This window comes from Aphelocoma coerulescens (genome assembly GCF_041296385.1).
Source record: "Aphelocoma coerulescens isolate FSJ_1873_10779 chromosome Z unlocalized genomic scaffold, UR_Acoe_1.0 ChrZ, whole genome shotgun sequence".
NCBI lineage: Eukaryota > Metazoa > Chordata > Aves > Passeriformes > Corvidae > Aphelocoma > Aphelocoma coerulescens.
The window spans coordinates 9,369,554-9,386,476 of record NW_027184085.1 but is presented as its reverse complement, the minus strand read 5'-3'; the positions used below and the strand labels follow the sequence as shown (position 1 = coordinate 9,386,476).

The 16,923-nt window shown below is 49.8% G+C and overlaps 1 protein-coding gene across 2 annotated transcripts in view; it reads right to left on the bottom strand.

Annotated features, from left to right (window-relative positions):
• The window catches only part of CNTFR (ciliary neurotrophic factor receptor), a 203,783-nt gene that overhangs the window by 168,435 nt on the left and 18,425 nt on the right, over positions 1-16,923 (bottom strand). The gene's annotated exons all lie outside the window — the stretch shown is intronic.

The window sequence follows — 16,923 nt, the reverse complement described above, 5'->3', positions numbered from 1 at the left end:
TCCCCATAGCACTGCCAGGCTGGGGTGGAAGGTCTAAAAGGATGGAGAGGTAAGGAAGACAGATCCAGAGGTGTGGGGCAGTGGGGCAGTGCATTAGCATAAAGATAAGAACATTTCTCAGCCAGTGAAGGGCACAAAGGTAGCTCACACTGAAAATACCCTGCCCTTGCAGTATCTGGGGGAGGTAGAGCCCTGCCTGTCCTTTTGGTGTAGAGGGAGAGACCAGGAGCCAGACTGTCAGTGAGGACACAGCCTGACAGCTGGACACCACCAAATCTGTAAGCACCTCCAGCCCACGCAACACCCTCCAGCACTGGCAGTGGCACAAGGCCCAGTGGATGCTGCAAAAGCCACTGGAGCAGCTGGATAAACATAGCTCTGGGTCCAGGCAGCCTCCTGCCAGGCTGCTGAATACAGGAATGCTGTCACCAGGTAAAAATCCTGCTGCTACTTTGCAATGGGCAGCTACAACCCAACACTAAGCAACACCCTTCCCAAAGCACACTTCACAAGGAGTCCAGCTTGCCAGATTCCATCAGGTCAAAGGCTTTAACCCAGAAAAGGAGGCTGCTGAGAGAAAACAAACCCTCCAGCAAGACAGAGAGCCTGTCCCCCATCCCACAGCAGCTGTGGCTCCATAGCAAGCCTCTGATGACATGACAGCAGCTGGAAAGTGATCGTTCTACACCTCCCCAAGGCACTGTCTGCCTCTAAGTCTAGTGGGAGCTCCAGGCAAGCAAGTTCCCTTTGCCTTCAGAGGGCATCCAGGTGCCTGCTGCCAGGCAGAGAGATGCAGGCAGCACCTTGGCAGGGAAGGGGAAATCCAGACACCGCCTGTGCCAGCTGTGGGGCAAGGGAGAGGCTGACAGGGAACAGGACCAGAGGAAAACAGCAATGGGGCCCCAAGGAACCTCGTAGCAGTGCTGGAAACAGGAGGGACACTGATGTCTCTGCAAAACTGAGGTGCTGCTGGTACACCCCACAAGCTGAAGGATTTAATTTTTGTCAAAGAGGAAATAAACTTAGTTTACCCTCGCCACCAGGGCCCATGTAAAATTGATCTCCCATCCCTCTCATCCTGAAATATCGGGCTTCCATTCAGCCTTGACAGCAACCATAATGCTGAACTGGTCTGTGCCACTAACCAACACACATAGATGGCCAGCATCTGTCTGCTCAAAAGCAGAGGCTTCCAGGTCCAACCATTTCCAACACAGCATGCAAGATCCATCTGAATCTGTGAATCTCCAATCAAGGCTTTGAGCCCAAGCACATCTCCAGCTTGCACCTCATACAGAAGATCAGTGATGAAGAGGGACTCCAGGTGTTTTGGCTTCAAATGCACAGAAAACATAAATAAACAGTCCAAGAGCCAAGCCTGAATCATCATCATCTACCCAAGCAGCCTCCCTCATCTTGAGATCCACTACCTCTTTCTTCAGTTTTTACCTGCTTTGCTTATTCCTTTATAAGCTTATAAATGATAAGCTTTATAATTTGCTTATTATTTTCCCCCTATTCGAGTGCTTCTGCTCCTCATTTCTGGCTGGAGCTCAGCAGCCTGCCAAGGGACACAGCACTGGCAACTATTCCTGATTTATACTGATGGAGAATATAACTTCCCTTTACTAAAGTAAATAGAGTCACTTCCAAGAGGCAGAGCACAATATTTTTTTATTAATGAGCATATTTCTGCCTCAGTGCTCACCAGGGAGGCAAGACAGTCAACGTGGAAGAACTAAAACCCTCTTCCTAACACTCTGGGTCACATTTGCTACACAAAGAGTCTGCTGTTGAGCATTACACCTGGCCAATGTCACTCTTGTTTAGGAAAAAAGTCTCTGCTAGAGGAGCATCTTGGGGTGTGATTAAGGAGGATATTTCATTCTGGCACTCAGACTTTTCCCTGCCAAGGTGGTTTACCTTAGGATGACACCAGAAAGGCTGTTTTGCTGTAGCTGTCCCCACACACTAAACAGAGCCCCCAGCAGTTCTGAGGCTCCTTCCTCTGGTTGGGGGAGCACAGCACACCCTACCATGCTGCCCACTCCTCTGCTGGAGTCCACCTGGTTATCCCCAGGGGATAAAGCTCGGAGTCCCCCGTGGTAGGCTGAACTGGGCTGGATGCCCACCAAAGCCCATCTATCACTCCCCTCCTCAGCTGGACAGGGAAGGTAGAAAAGACAACAAAAGCTCCTCAGTCAAGATTAGAGCAGGGAGAGATCACTCACCAGTTACAGTCACTGGCAAAGCAGACTCAGCTTGGGGAAATTAATGTATTTTATTACCAATCCAATCAGAGTAGGGTAATGAGAAATTAAACCAAATCTTACACCACCTTCCCCCCACCCCTTCCTTCTTCCTGGGCTCAACTTCACTCCCAATTTTCTCTACCTCCTCCCTCACAGAGGCTCAAGGGAATGGGGATTAGAGGATGCAGTCAGTTCATCACACGTTGTCTATGCTGCCCCTTCCTCCTTAGAGGGTGGAATCCTCAGACTCTTCTCCAGCTCCCGTGTGTGTTCCCTACCACAGGAGTCAGGCCTACACAGACTTCTCCAGTGTGAATCCTTCTCACTGGCTGCGGTTCTCCAGCATGGGTCCCCTGCACAGGGTCAGGAACAGGCTGCTCCAACGTGCAACCCCCACAGGGTCACAAGTCCTGCAACAAATCTGCTCTAGTGTGGGCTCCTCTCCACAGGCCACAGGTCCTGCCAGGAGCCTGCTCCAGCACAGGGTCACAGCCTCCTTTGGGCATCCACCTGCTGTGGTGTGAGGTCTTCCATAGAATGCATGTGGATCCCTGCTCCAGGATGGATCTCCAAGGGCTGCAGGGACACAGCTGCCTCACCCTGGTCTTCACCACGGGCTGCAGGGGAATCTCTCCTCCAACACCTGGAGCACCTCCTCCCTCTAAGCCTTCACTGTCTGCAGAACTGTTACTCTCATATACCCTCGCTCCTCTCTTCTCTGGCTGCAACTGCTATTTTCCCCCCCATTTCTTAAATGTATTATCCCAGAATCTCTGCCAGAGTTGCTGGTGGGCCGAGCCATGGCCAGTGGCAGGTCCATCTTGGAGCTGGCTGGCATTGGCTCTGTTGGACACAGGGGAAGCTCCTGGCAGCTTCTCACAGAAACCACCTCTGCAGCCCCCACCCCCACCACCAAAGCCTTGCACACAAACCCGATATATCCCCATGCCCCCAGCCCTGGAAGGAAGGCAACATCGTTCTTTTTTTGGTAGCTATAATTCTGCAAACATGTAATTTTGCTCAGAGCCTGCAAGGCTCTGCAGGGCGGGAGCCTTGTTCTCATGTTACTGCAGTGAGCTGTTGCAGAAGAGAACACAGATAAGATGCTGTACACCTCTCCAGTACCCGATCTCCCCAGCCCTACACACAGCTGTGAGCAAGATGGGGCAGGTCCCACTCCATCAGAAGGGCCCTTGCCAATGCTGCATCAGGAACAGGGAATAAGTGCTTTGTGCCAGTAAGGGATACAGTGATCCCCACACCGTGCTCACTGGGCGTCACCCTCTAAAAGTGGGGAAATGCTGCAGAACTCCTGCCCCTGTAAGCAAGGCTGGGTTTCACTCCTCTCCTGGGGGTCCAGGACCAGGAGACATTGGACCTTTTCCTCTACTCTGCCCCAGTGATTCTCAGAAGCTCCTGACCACCTCCAGCAAGTGATGCTGACCCCATTGGATGTTGCATCTGGAGGAAGCCCTCTTGACTTACCTTACACCAGCATGGCAGCCTGCTGGAGATCAACACCCCTAACCCTCCAGCCCATGGAGAGCCAAAAAGCAGCAAGACAGTTCAACAGACACACCTGGCTCACTGCATCCAATTGTCATCAGAGGCCTACACAGGTGAAGAGATCTTAAACATAGCTGGACAGATGTTGTTTCGGGGCTTCCTAATTTTCTGTCTCTAATTCATTCCTGGTTTCTGCAAGACACAGTTAATTCTTGACCAGCCACCACACATGCATGTTTCTTTGCTTTCAATTCGCCCAGCAAAATCCATTTACCCTGCCTGTCTCATCCGGTTTTCATCAAGCCTACTGAATTCTCCTCCAGTGAAATAAGCAAGCTTACTGTAACACCCTCTTTTGTAAGAGCATGGCGAAAATGACAGTCTTTCTGGTACCTGACTATTTCCCTTCACAGGAGCTAAACATTGCTTGTTTTCAATTGTGAACGGTTCTGACTTCTTAAAATGCATGAAAGTACCAAGGGAGTCAATTCAACTGGGAAAGAAGTTTCTGAAAGAGAATATTTATTTACCCTGCAGCTTCCTGTGGAGAAGTTTAGGCTGGTAATTTACTAGCCAAGGCTGTGGGGGTCTGCAGGTGAACACGAGGGGGAAGCAATGCAATTGAACATCTGCCTTGTCCAGAGGCAGCCATAAGGAGCCAGAGATCAAATTGTGGTTTAAGGTGCCTGGTTCCAAAGCCCCACTCAGTGGGTCTGCGGGAGGCAGGGCAAAAGCTCCCTCAGCTTACACAGCTTTTTTGACTTTCGGTGCCAGAGCCACAAGCCACCTTTGGATCTTGCAAAACACAATTCCAGTCCTCTCCAATATGTTTTCCACCTCAAGGAATCTCCTTAGGGTTTCTCAGACTGAAATTGAGGCAAAAAAGACAGAACGGAAAATGCAGACGTGTTCCTCCCATGCCCCCTGCTCCTTCCTTACTGCTTTTTGGGTGGCACACACCCATGGCAAAGAGGCTACAAGACACCAAAGCCCTGTGATAAATGCTTCCAAAGGAGCAGCATGTGAGTCAGAATGACTCTTTTACCAAAACCAGCCAGAGAACCAGGTCAAGCTGTTATCTGCAAGCACCTGGAAAACCCACACTGTTAACTTCTGCCCTGACACCAGCAGCCTCAGAGCAGCGGAGAGTTCCCAGGGGAGCACACCAAGGAAGGAGACCACCAGAGAGCTCTCCTCCCATCCCCACTCCTGCCTAAGCAGGACAATTGTACATCTGGAACCAGGCAGCTGACGGGAACCCAGCATGGCACACACCAAACTCTGCAGAAGGAAACCTGGCCCCATTTGCAAAATGCTTGAAGTCTGATGCTTTCAGCACAGGAAACACCTAAACTCCTTACACTTTAGGATTTAATTTCCCTCCTGCAGTAGCCTGGAGTTTTCATTTCTCATCCTCTCTTGTTTTGGTTTCCTTACACTCTTTTCACATCCTTGCCTTTCTTTTTTTTTTTTTTTCTCTTTTTGGCAGCTCCTCAAGTTTCATTCTCTTTTCCAAGTTACACAAGATGAATTTAAGACTTCTGCCACTCCTCCCTACTCATTAGCAGACATAAATTAAAAGCAGAATTAAAGAGATTACTTGCAATGCCACTTGAGACACCTTCAAGCCTCTTACTGCTTTGCCATGTACTGTGAATTCTGACCCACCAAGGGACTTTACATTCAGACCTTGCCAAGTGTTTATCTACATCCTGTTAGATAGTTTTGGGGGAAGAGCTCTCATCCTTCTCAGAAATAAGGTAAGATTCAGACTTTGCTGGAAGTTTTCCATTCCTGCATCAAGTTTTGTTGCAAAAAAGTTACCACCTGCTGGGGTGTATTGACACTAAAGCACAGATATGACCCACTTGCAGGAAAAAAAGAAACATGCAACAAATGACTATTTGGTTTTTCCATGGAATTTGGACAGGATGTTACCAGACTTGTACTGGAAACAGCTACCACGTGCAGGGCCCTGGTCAGCCACAGCCTCCCACAGAGACCACAGCTACAGTGAGCAAGGGAAAATCACTGCACACCAGCCCACTGCCAGGACCAAGTTTGATTTCTGCACTTCCAGGTGACAAACAGCTGAGGATCTGACGATTTTTGTTGCCATGCTCAGCTGCACCTATCACCTCCCCTCTGTGACCGTGTGTGTCAGGGAAGAGGCTGAGAGAGATGCCAGTTTCTCCATGCTCATGGATGTGCTGACATTTGCATCCAGCAGCTCAGGGACACTGTCTGAGTGCAATCACAGTTATTTCTGAAGTCTCATGTGTTGTTCACAGGTACAGCTTCTGTTGTTAAAAGCTCAGTTGGCACAAACCACAGGATACAGAACTTACTGGGTCCTGCCTGTCCCACAGCACCATTCACACCCTGACAGTCACACACAGATCCAGGCAAGATGCAAAACTGAGCTCAAGTGCCCCAGGGATGGAAGGCAGGGCGCTCAACCACCTGTGGGAAAAGAGCAGCAAGAAGAACTGAGCATGTGTCAGGAGATATTCTACCCCAGCTGGTCACCGGAAAGGGACTGGGAGTGATGAGGACAGAGCACAAAGCCAGCAGGTCAACAACTGTCAGCTCAGAGCGCCAAGGCACGGCGAGCGCACACGGGCCATCGCTGCTACGTAAGACACCACATGCCTTAATCTCTCCCAGGGGAGAGAACCTCGTCCTGCCCAGACTGTTTGTGTACTCAGCTAATTTTGCTGCCTGACTTTCCACCTACTTGCTCAGCAGAAAACCGATCCTCCCAAGTAATCATCACTATTTCATCCCTACCCTCGGACCCGAGGCCGTGGCATAAGCAAAACCCTGCTGCACTGTATCAGCTGCACAGCCAGTGTCACAAGGGCAACTGGCTCTCCTTGCTGTGTCCCCTTTGCTGAATCTCCTCTTCCAGGCTGAGCACCGTGTATGCCAGCACTATCAAATACTGCAGCCCACTTGTTAACCTAAACGAGCCTCCTATATCCTAAAATACCATTCCAAATCTCCTCTGCGGCTCCTACACACAAGTCAGACTGTTCAAGCACAGTAATATAATTAAGGGGAAAAAATGCCCTGCATACACCAGGGAGTATCCTGAACAGCATGAGCTTAATATTAGCTCTTTCTAGAGCGCAGTGAGACTATTCCTGGCTGCTGCCTCCAGTGCTGGTGTCCACACTTGTGAAAAAAAGAGGTTGTGGAAATGGAACAGCTTCCAAAAAGAATTAGGAGAATGAATTGGGAACTGTAAAGCCTGCTGTGCAGACACAGGCTTGAGCGCTCGATTGGTTCAACTAAGCCAAGAGATGATCACGAGAGGACTTAATCACCCCCTGCAAAAGTGCAGGGAGAAGATTTCTGCTGGCAATGGGACTCTCCTCCAGAGCCGCCAGATTCCACACAGTGAAGGCTAAGGAGACAACTCAGCTTGTGGGTCACTGTAAGAGGGCAAACTAGGCTGAGGTGACAAGTATTATGCCCAGGTTGACAGCTCCAGCTGCAAGCCACTCCACCCATTAGGGTAGAAGCTGTAACAGAGGAGGGCAGATGAATGCTGGAGATGCCCTCGTCCCCGTCCCTGAACCAGCCAAAAGGATGGACCAGAAGCCAATGTGCACCACAACACCAAGGCCACCTACTGACAGCCCACCCTGAGATGTCCCTCTGCACCTTTCTTTATCTCTTCATTTCACACGTAAGAAACTTGCCAGAGGAGAAGCCCATGTTCTCAGAGTCAGGCCAATGGTCATTTGGAAAAAGAGAAAGCAGATTATGTTGCTTTTAAAATGCAAGTCAGCTATCCTCACTGGATCAAGGGGAGGATCGCTTTGGACAAACCAGCAACCCTAAGAGGTCAGAACAGGCATTCCATGTCTTTCTCCATCACTTTGAAGTCTCCCTGTTCTTCCATTCCTCCTTCCACATTGAAACCAATTTTGTCAGGGAAGCTCTGCATCAGACACAACTCTACTCATCTGCAATGCCAAAGCCTGGTCTTCACTCCTCCCTCCAGCTGCAGCTCACTTCACCTTTAAGGCAAGGCTGCCCAGGATGCCTCTTTGAGCTGAGTAATAACTGGCACGGATCTTTCAAGCTGGGGCTGTAATCCCATTTCAGAACTACATCCTGGAGCTGAACATGCATGTGAGAGAGGAGAGACATCACACCACTCCATGTGGCGACAGGAACAACTCACTGGGAGCTCATCTTGCCCCTCAGACTGGGGCATCCTTTGCACTGTCAACACCCCTGGCACCAGACTACCTTTTTTTTTTTAAAGCAAAGGGACACAGTTATTTACATTCCATCATTAATTCCCCTAATGCCCTGAAGAGTATTTACTGAGGTTAGCCAAGCATTTGAGATGCTTGCAAAGTACTCTCAAGCTTTCCTTAATAGCTATTTCTGTATAGTCATGTTTTGTTCCCAATCTCCCACACATCTCTTTGGGCTTTTTCAGTCTTGCTAAAGACAGGTATAAAGAGCTGGCAAGGATCTCAATCATTTGAGATAGGAAAAGAAATTGGTGAGAAAACAATTCTATTTAATGGACCTATTGTCTCCCCTCTATCTTCTTCTCCCTGGCAGTACTGTGAAAAACCCTTTCTCCTTCAGCAGCTGGAAAGGCTGACATCATACAGCTCAGACACTTCCACACCGTAACCTAGAGATTCATCCCGTTGTGAGCTCAAAAGCATCCACACTCCCCTCTGGCATCCAGCAGCATCCTTGCAGAAAAGTTTTTAATAGCTGTCCTTCCCAGGCCCACAGAAATCCACATATGAGCATATTTCATTTTCTTTCCCTCACTGCTGCATGTCTTCTCACAATTTTTTTCCTTTCCTGGTTCTTTCCCTGATGCAGTTCTCCAGGTCACTTCACACCTCCCAGACCCTCCCATTTTAAATTCCACTTTCTACTTCAGTTTCCCCAGGTACAGAATTATTAACCTAAAAATGCAAGAGGGCAAGATATTCTGGGGATATAAATCTTCCTACAACCTCACAGCGAGAATCCTGTCCCAGGCATTTTTTTCCCCACAAAAGTCCTTCACTGTTTCATTACAGCTTTCCCATCACCTTCTCCTGAAGGCAGCTAGAACCAATAAAAGTTCTTTGGTCACCAGACTTCTGTGTGCTTGCAGTGCTGCCACTCAACATCAGCGGGGTTAATGCTGAGCCATCTTGCCCCCACCATCCACTTGGAGCTGCATCTCTGCAGCATTCCCAGAGCCATCAGCCGGGACAGCAGCTCCAACACCACTCACACAGTGAGAGGCCCTGCCTGGAAAGATTTAGAGCCTGTGCAGATACAGTAGGAGGGGAGGAGAAAAAACAAAACAAAACCAGGTCTGGAGAGAGGAAGGCAGCTAGTTGCAGGGCAGCGAGCAGAGCATGCTGTGTGCTCCCTCTCCACTGCCTGAGGTGCTCTTCTGCAACCATTCCTGCCTAACTGGTGGAGGTTGGAGCACAAGTGTGGCTTCCAGGCACCACTGCAAAGAAACCTCCGTGAGGAGGGAAGGGAGACGTGCAGCACCAGCCAAAAAAGGCTGTTGTGGTTTTGCAGGAACTCTACCCACCCTTCACCTTCAGGGACACTTCCTCCCCTTGCCACAAGTAACAAGCACAGATAATTGAAGGAAAACATCATTTCCCAGAGCACTTCTGATCTGTATTATCCATGCTCATTACAAGCTGTGAGGTGCATTCTGGTCTCCATCAGCTCCAAGCAAACAGGAAAGTGCAGCACAGGGGTAAGGGGCAGAACTGATGCTGGGAATGCACAAAAACCAAACCAAAACCACTTAATAGCTCTTGACGGACTGGCAAAGACACATGGGCTTGTGCTCAGGCCAGGATATCAAACCCCTAGGGCATTTGCACAGCCCAGGTTGCTTCCTTGAGCTTATGCAAGAGAGTGGATTTAACTGGGCAGTCCTGGGGCATCAGACACAGAGTTAAATTCTCATCTATGGACTTGTGTGGGTTTTGTCCTGCCCTCCTTTAGGTTGCCTCCTAACCCTGGCAACAGTACCTCACTGGTCAGTCTAACAAAAAGATGACTTGGAAAAAGGAAGAAGTTTTTCTTCCTTTTCAGTCATTTTCTTAAGCTTTGGGGGTCTTTTTTTTTTTTTTTTTTTTTTTTTTTTTTTTTTTTTTTTTGCCATTGCACATGGAGTTAGTTGCTGCTAACCTTTGGTTGCTTCTACTCTGCTGCCATGGCTGGTTGGAGCCTCCCAGGAGGTGACAGGACAGACACATGAGACCCAGGCCACTCACTGTCTCACCACAGCATCTCACAGCTCCTCCCCACTTGGAGAATTTTCAAAAAGGTGTTCAGGGACCATGTTTTGCCAGCTCACTGCAGAAAGGCCCTATGCTCAGCAAAAAGGCATTAGACAAGCAACAAAAAAGTAGATAAACAAGAAGACTTAGAGAGGAAAAAAATTTGTTTTGGCAGCACATTCAAGGTCCCTTTCTCCAGAAGAGCCATGGAGATCCAGAAGGGATGCTGCACACAGCCCCTGTACTAAAATCAGACTGCATTATTTCTTAGTAGCATTAGTCTCAATCAAGGAAGCAGAAGAGGCCTGGCCAACCTGGACAGAGGGTAGCTACTTATGGAACTAGCCCCAGCACTGCTGTTTTCCTCTGAGGGATGGTGGGATGCACAGATCTGGAACCATCACCCACCTCCGAGTCATCTCCTGCAGCTGCTGTGACAAATGTGGGGACAGATGGGGAAAGAGTGATGGGAAGCAGAAGTGACAGGCTGCAGTTACACACCACCTTCCTTTAAACAGCCTCGCTGCCTGCAGAATCAGGCTCCTGCTTGCATTGTATTCACTCTTACCCCAAAACCATCTCCCACTCACTCAAACCTCACCTCCCTCCTCTCTTCAGCCCTTCTTGGTCCTTTTCTTCCTCCCCTGCTCCCATCAGGGTCAGGAAACTCAGGTTCAGCATCTTCCATTTGTGAATTCTGTGATCTATACCATCTCCAGCCTGGAAAATAATAAGATACTGGAGAGAATCCAGGACTGCAGGAAGCATGTCTGCCTTGGAAAAACAAGAAACAGGGGAAGGAACTGGGTGGGAAACTAGATGGGCTCTTCCTTCAACTGGTGACCCAACCCCTCTTATCCAAGTCGTGTGATTTATCTCTCTCCAGACCATCTCTGCAGGAACCAGGTCCATTACGGAAATTAAAATGTGCTACTGCCAGCAGCTGGCAAGATCAAACCCTCAGCACGCCTGTCCCCTCCAAGCAGGGATGGCAGACACCACGGAGCTTGCAGCCAAGTGCAGGAGAGAATGTGCCAAGAGAAGCTCCTGCACTGCGCCCCGATGGGCCACCAGCTTTGAAATCTGCTGGCCAGTGGCACAACTCACTGGGCCTGCCAGATGCCAGTCTGAAGCTGGATTCTGGCACAGCCAGGCTTCCAGGAGCAATGGGAGAGTAAACTCAGACCTGCCATGCCACTGCTTGCCACCCACAGCACAAACACATCCGAGGTGTTAGAGGGACATCAGGATGCTTCAACACTGAGACCAAGTCTGTGGTAGGGGGAGAAGAAAACCCTTTCCCTTCTCCCCACAGCTTCCCTTCCTAGGGAAGTATCCCCAGGAAGAATATGCCTGAACCAAGGAAGGATTCACCTCCCAGGACAAATAACTAACACAGGGGCCTGGTGGCTGCAGGCGCTGCTAGAAGGTGCGACTAGACAAGAGATCCTTCCCTGAAAGGAAAGCTTCAGCTTCACTCACACAAGAGGAACCCTAGAAGAGGCAGCTTGATGTCTCATTGCCTGCAAACAAGGTCATTATTGTTCCCTAGAAAAAATCGTTTTTGCTCATGTATTTCCGAATGATAACACGAGACCATTCAATCTTGAAGACGTTTGTGCTCTGAGCTGGTGACAGCTCTGGAGGAAGCACAGGAATAAATGCCTGGGGAAGCGTATTAGAAGGGCTCAGAGCTGGCAAGGCAGGCACAAACTTCTCCTGAGCAAGATGAGCTCAGTCAGGCATTACTGAGTGAAACAAGAACAGAGAAATGCAACCCATGCTGGGAGGAGACAATTTTCAGGTGCCTCTTCCCAGCACCGTGCAGCAGCATGTTGCTCCCTACCCCAGCACTCCTCATTCCAAGACACTGAAGACATCACTGAGCAGCCCAAAAAAACACTGCAAAGGCAAAACCTCACAGCCACAGAGCAGCACTTTGCACACACAAGCAGCCATAGGAGAGGGAGAGCAGGTTTGTGAGCAGAGAAATGTTGGAATATATCATGAAACAGCCCATGGATTTTTGTCATAAGAGGCAAGGTGGCCTCTTATGTCAGGGAATAAAGTCCTGAAGGTTCAGATCTTTATGGCTACATCAAGACCAGGAAAGAAAGGAGCCTTACAACCAAGGGGCCTTAAAACTCCCACTGTTTCTTTGATGCAGAGAATGCAGATGATGTGCACAGACCCTGCCCTTAACAGCAGGATGAGGTGTCCTTATGCACTTAAGCACCAAAAGAGGAACTGGTTCTACATGAGGTTCTGCTGGCCTAAGGTCTTGTACAGCCAAAGGGCAGACGAGAAACTACCAGCTTTGATGGGGGTATCAGACAATTTTGGTTTTTAATGAATTTCCTGCAGACTACTTGCTGGTACTTTCCATCACTTAAGACAAAAGAGTGGCAGTTATCAACTGGACAGTCAGAGCACTACCATGCCAACAATCAGCCTAATCCCTCTGATTAGAAGAGGATTTGGAAAAAAACAGGAGGGGAGATTTGCTTCCTCCCTTCCACAGCATTTCAAACAAACCCACTTCGTGCTGTGCCACGAGGTAACCTTTTACCAGGCTTCACCCAGCCCAGCCTAGACACAGCAGGGCACTGAGCACTCTATCTGGGGCCAGAGATCTAAATTCTTAAGTGCCTCTGACCATGTCCTGTTAAAGGGATCACAGCAATCCCCACACCGCAGCAATATCCTCCTGCACATCACCTGGGAGAGCCCGGGGTGACACCACCCTCGGCTGGATCTGAGCCCTGACCTCCCAGTGCCCTTTCAAACCCTCTGCACTCTGCTCCCTGCATTGCCACGATACTCTCGCTCCTGGGCACAAGGAACCTGCCAGGATTGCTGATCAGCTGAATGATCTGCTTAAGAGGAGCAGATCAAAGCACACCAGCCAGCTCCTTTGCAGCCTGTGCCATTTCTGTCCTATGCCTCTCAGTTCTCAGGGAAGCAGCAGGGTCAGCCAGGTGCAGGTAGCACTGTAGCACAGGCTTACTCATGCCTGTCCCCCAGGAGCTGGAAGATGCTGGAGAAACGTGGCAGCTTTGCAACCAAATGCAAATCCGAATCCCCAATCCAAATGTGGGGAACAGCAGAAGGGAAAGCAAAAGTACCCTTTGGCAGGTCCCTTTCTCTCAGGGAAGGTCACTTGGGCCAGCAGATGCAGGGAGGCATCAGAGTGGGGCTCTCCATCAGCTGTTGACAGCACAGACACTTCATCTTCCGCCAGCAGGAATGTCTGGGCAGTTCTGCATAAGCTCCTTGGGTACTCTGGACCATCACCAAGTGACAGTTCATCCTCATTCTCCCATCCTTGCCAGCCTTCTGACCATCCACTCCCTAAATAGCTCAGATCGTTTCAAAGGGATGGTACAAGGAACAAGAGGTTAAAAAAAAAATCTTCTCCCTCCCTCACCTGCCTGTGCAGCATCTCAGTCTAAGGCTGTGGGTCTAACAGCCTCCTTCAGTTCAAGGCAAACAGAATCCTGTGATTTTTAAGTGACCATCTGTGACCCAGAGCTGCAGCATGGAGAGAGTGCATACAGACCTGCATCTTAAGTAGACTGGATTTTATATTACACTTACACAGAACAGACAGCAGAGAGATCCCCCAAAGACTTCACAGCCAGATGTAACAGCAATGTGCAAGGCTTAATGCCATGCAGGGAACATGCTCTCCACTGGCTGCAGCCTGGCTGCTCAGACCCTGCCTCACCATGGGGACCACAAGCCGGCAGATCCTTTACTTTTTCCTAAGGCAAGAGCTACAGCCACTCAGTTTTTGGCTACCCAAAATAACGTAGGCACACTGCTACCGAGGCTGCAATGCACCACATCTGCAGGCTAGCTCCTGGTGAGGGTTATCCTAACCTGAAAGCACCAAACCAGCCTGCCATGATCTACACAGGGAGCAAGAGACTGCACTCAGCTGAGGAGCAACACCAAAACACTCCCATCTTCCTGAGGATCACTCCCAGAGAAGCATAATAGGCACATGGCAGAGCTGGGAGCACTGAGCATCTTTCCTGCTGGTGTTTCCCCTCTGGATTAAATGCAGTTCACCCCTGCTCTGCAAACATCCCTGCATATCACTGCCCTGGCCAAGAGCTGTGTTCTGCAGCTCAAGGGCAAGCAGATGGTAGAAAGCCACACTTGCAGCGGGAGCAGAGCAGGAAGCCTTCGAATCAGGCTACAAATGCAATACAGCCATGCTGCTCCAACTGGCAAGGCCTTTGCCATGCATAAGTAGAGTCATTGCCTCCCAGCACCTGCACATTGCCTTTAATTTTCACATGATGACAGTAACTAACACCTCATCTCCAGTTGATTAAGGCTGAATGATCAATCTACTGATCAGAACCTTGCTCCATCCCCAGCACAACTTTCTGCTATGCCAAAGTCACTCCTGGCCCTTTTCTTCCTGATCAAAATGGGACTGCCAAAGGCTCAGCAGAACTGGTGCTGCCAGTTCATCGGTTCTCTTTCTGAATTTAAAGTTGCATAGAGAAATCTATGAGGTGTTTTTCAGGCAAAGATGTTGACATTTTATTTGCCCAGTATGAGCACCCTCAGTTGCTTTATTGCAAAGATGTAATTGAACAAAGCACCAAGAACAGGAAGGAACAGGGAAAACCTCTGTGAGGTGCAGCTGGGACGTGCTTGATCCTACTGCTGTCACACATCAGTGCTGAAGATGTACAACCAGATTACTGTCATACAGCATAAAACCTGTACCTGGACACGCTTGACAAGGCATGTCTGGGCAGAGGAGGGATGCCACGTGAAGCTGGGGTGCACAGCATCACCAAGGCTCCTCACAGCACAGAGCCTTGCTGGAGGGCACCTTGCAGCTGCAGGTACACAAGCACAGGCTTTGCAGTGGTGGAGTGTGAGGGATGAGTTTCCCACTAAACCGTGAGAGCAGCTGAGCCCCCACAGAGGGAGGGAGAAAAAGCCAGCTCAGCCAGGTCCTCAGCTCTTCCCAAGAGTGGGTGTGGGTGGTGTGGCGATGCTGTGGGTGATCAGGACTTGCTTTCCTGAATCCATGCACTTAGACAAATTCACAGCAGAGGGCAAAAAAATAAAAATCTCTTTACTTTTGAGACTGTCAGAGGCTGGGGTTACATAGTGCATGCTCACGCTGTTGTTATGCCGTTCCTCGCATGTCCACTACTGTCCACTACTAGGGACAGAACCCCAGGATATTTGGCTGCACTGACCAAGCCATTCCCAAGGAATAAGCCAGCCTAAAGCACGCAGCAGGAAAGCACTGGGGCAGATATTTTGATTCACATTTGCAAAGGCTTTTGACAGGAGCAAAGAAAGAACATTTTAAGCATTCCTTTCAGCCAGCACGCATCCTGGCCCATGAGACCTCTCCTAGGGCAAGGCACAAGAACAATCTCTTTCAAATCAAGGGCCCCTTTGTCACCCTGCTGCAAGCCATTTGACCTTCAGAGCCAGAAGGAAGCTCATATCACAAGTGGTCTGATGGGCCCGGGTTGGGAGCGAGCCCAGGCACTCGAGAAGGACCACAGCCCGGCTGCCAACCCCAGCATCTCAGCAGGGAGATAAACAGACCCTGAGCCTGAGCATTCAGCTCTGGAAACACTTGTTCCGACTCAGCACATTTCCTCTGACAGCCAGACGCAGAAGGTCACTCAGACCAGCTTTCCACGTACAAGACATATCCTTGCCAAGAAAGAAAAAGTCCCAGGCCAGGCTGTGCCACAGGTGTCCAGAGGAGGTTTAAGCCTTTGAAACAGACCTCACTTCCCCAACAGCATCTTCACATTTCTTTTAAATGCATCAATCCCTACTGCCCTCCCTGCTCTGAGGAGAGAGATTGCACATCCCTCTTCGTTCTTTCACTGCTCTCCCTGCAATTGCCCCACCTTAAATATTTGGAGCTCTATTCTCTTCCCCTAACTGCAGAGGTATTTATTAGGAAGCACAGGACTTTCTGAATGATATATGGAGACAGTGGATCCCACAAGAGCCAGCAGAGCTTCTGCCCTAAAATTCACCAAGTACCCTGGTGAAGCATTTTGAGAACTGCTTGCTGTAGACAAGCTCTCCCCCACACCAGAAACCTCGACAAAGTGAGAGCTAACATGAGTTGCTATTGCTGTGACACCTCTGACATGCGGCTGCCAGGGACTGCTCTCCCCATGGACTGTGCCTCCTGCTCTGCACCAAGATAAGACCACAGCACCTCCAAGCCATTGCAGAGTCCAGCCAGCATCCAAAATGCTGTATCTTCTCCCAACCTTCAGATGCTGGGCCCTAGCAGAGGATCTCAAGCCAGTTGAAACTCTAAATGTGTGCCTCAGATATCAGTGTATTTACACACAGGAGTTGCTTGTTGGTGCATAAACAGAAGGGACACCGACCCCCAAGACAGGGTTCATCCCCAGCAATCACCCAGCTCCCTGCACTTCCACCCCCCCACTACTGCCTTTTGCCTGGTGCAAGACAAAAACCAAATAGGGGCTAACACCAGCCCAGCCGATATTCTCCTTCAAACCTACCCTGCAGTGACTGAAACCATGACAATAACAACAGTTTTTACAAGAAGACAGGAACGAATCTGAGCATCAGGCACCAGCCAGACGGAAGTCACAGCTACGTGGGCACCGTGGAGAGCTGATCTTGGATGGTGCCTGGGTCAGCATGAGCAAGGCACATGCTGGCTGGCATGCCAGTTTCTCCAGAAATGGAAAATGTGTGACAGATGCATCATGTTTGTGTAGCAGAACTGCTGCTGCCGCTCCCACAGAGCCCTGTCAGTCTGCTTGCACACAGGCACACCTCAGGTCTGTGTGTGTACCCTTCCCAGCCTACCCAGGCAGCGAGGTGTTACAATACAC